Raw genomic sequence first — 2,235 nt, forward strand, 5'->3', positions numbered from 1 at the left:
TGGCATCACAGGAGGCAGCCTGAGGGCCCCGCCCCGGGAACCCCTGGCCACACCTGCATCTGATGACACGAAGCCCCTTCTCAGGTGCAGCTGGACGGCCGAGTCCGTCTGATGACACTGGTGGTGCTGCCCACAGTTCACCCCGCGCTTCCCATCGCCCGTTTCCAAGAAGAGGGGAGGCGTGAGTGGGTGGAGCGCGTCCTGTGTCCGGCCTAACGCCGGGCGGAGAGCTCTGGCGGCTGCCCTGGGCCTTGGGAGGCGTCACAGCACCTCTGCCTCTGCCACTAGGTGCCAGTTGTACTTGCCCACGTTGTGACACCTCGAAATGTCCCCTGAGTAGCCAGGCCCGCCTCCTGGTTCCAAAGAGGCAGCTGCTCCCAGAGGGGTCGCCGCCCGCTTTCTGGTCAGCATCAGGCTGAGGTTTGGCCCCCACACGGCGGGGGGCAGGGGCACCCCGTCATCGTCCTCAGTTCCTGACCCTCCGCCTTCCCAGGCGTCAGCTCTGAGCGTCACACACTCACAGTCACTGCGAGACGACGCCTTTGCGTAGGAACACGCTGACGTCGGCAAAGGACTCCCATCCCTGCAGTGATGTTCTTGCTGAGAACATAGTGGGTGCAGAAGGGGCGCGGAGGCGGGCAGGACTGTTCTGGCCTGGGCGTGGCTGTCTTACAATTACATACTTGGCTCTCTATTTACCGTCCTGGCCATTGTAACCGACTAGTATAGACACACTTTTCTCGAAAGCCAAACCTCTTTTTCTTTTTTGATAAGTTGCCAGTTGGGTTCAGGTGTTGTTTTACTTTTCTTTTTACCCTTTGGCCCCTTCCCTTCACCCACGGCTACCCCAGCCCCGGCCACCACCCGCCTATTCGTGTCCTTGTTTTGTTTGTTTGTTGTTTTCAGTTCCACATGTAAGTGAGGTCAGACGGATTTGTCTTCCTCTGACTGATCTCACTTCGTATAATGCCCTCACGGTCCGTCCCTGTTGCAAATGGCAGGATTTCCTTCTGTGCTGTGGCTGAGTGACGGTCCGTTGTGTGTGTGTGTGTACATACAGGATGTATATGCACATCTTTATTCACTCACCCGTCGGTGGGCACCTGGCGTCTCACGTCCTGGCCGTCGGAACCGACGCTGCAGTGACGTGGGGCGTTACCTGTGTAATTCCTGGTGAGTGAGCGCCAGTGTAACCAGCGTGTTCTCAAGCCCAATCGACAGAACGGCTTGATGGCGCAGGGTTGCTTCTGGGCTGAGCGTTTGTTGGCCATGTCAGGCCTGCAGGGAAGAGGCCGGGGTGAGTGTGTGGGTGAGCGGGCAAGACAGAGAGTGTGTGGGGCCAGGCCTTCTCCCTGAGGGCGGAGGACAGCACTTTCCCGTGGTAACCATGAGGCCAAGGGTCAGAGACATCAAAGCCGACCCGCCTGACCTGCCAGGAGAGCAGCGTGGGGCCGGGACCCAGACCAGCTGGCAGCTGGCCCGCTGCCTGCACCTGAAGGTGAGCGCGCAGCCCCACGCCTGGGCCTCCGAGCAGCCAGCACCCCGCAGCCCCCTCACAGCCGACCCCTGTCTACAGGCACAGCTAATGCCCTCCTGGGAAGTGCTTCGCTGCAGAAATGGCAGGACTGACCTCCCCTGGAGGCGTGTGGAGGTCTGCGTTTCCTGTTAGAAGACCCAGTTTGCCAGTTCGTGCAGGAAAAACTGTTGTTAACAGAAATGTGTTCATAGCTAAGCTGGCGATTCCTTCACATCAGTAGTCGGTTAGAAAATACGTTTCTCTGCTCTCAGCCAACCTCTCCCCATGAACAGACATTTCAGCCTTGGAGTCACTTGTGAAAAATCCGCTTAAACTCTGCGATGGAACCTAAACTCATGAGGAAGCGCCAGCTCTGGTCTTCGCTGTGTAACAGAAGAGCGAGCTGGAGATGCACAGCCCGTGCCCCTGCCCTGCCCCAATGGAAAGGCAGCTGGGAATAGCTGGGCGCTAACTCAATCTTCCACATTAAACAAGAATTAAATGGAAATTGGTGATTTACTTGACAGATATTGGATCCTGAAAATTAAATAATTGTTCTAAAAACGTTAGCTCAACGCTGATTTGAAATGCCTGCTTTATAGCTAGTCACGAGTGACGTGTGTTTTTGTTCCAGTTGTGTTTTTGGTTTATGTTAGCACGACTTCATTACAAAGGAAAGGAAACAACGGCCTCTGCCACCTCCGAGGTCCTCTCACCCT

Source organism: Myotis davidii, unplaced genomic scaffold (assembly GCF_000327345.1).
Source record: "Myotis davidii unplaced genomic scaffold, ASM32734v1 scaffold989, whole genome shotgun sequence".
NCBI lineage: Eukaryota > Metazoa > Chordata > Mammalia > Chiroptera > Vespertilionidae > Myotis > Myotis davidii.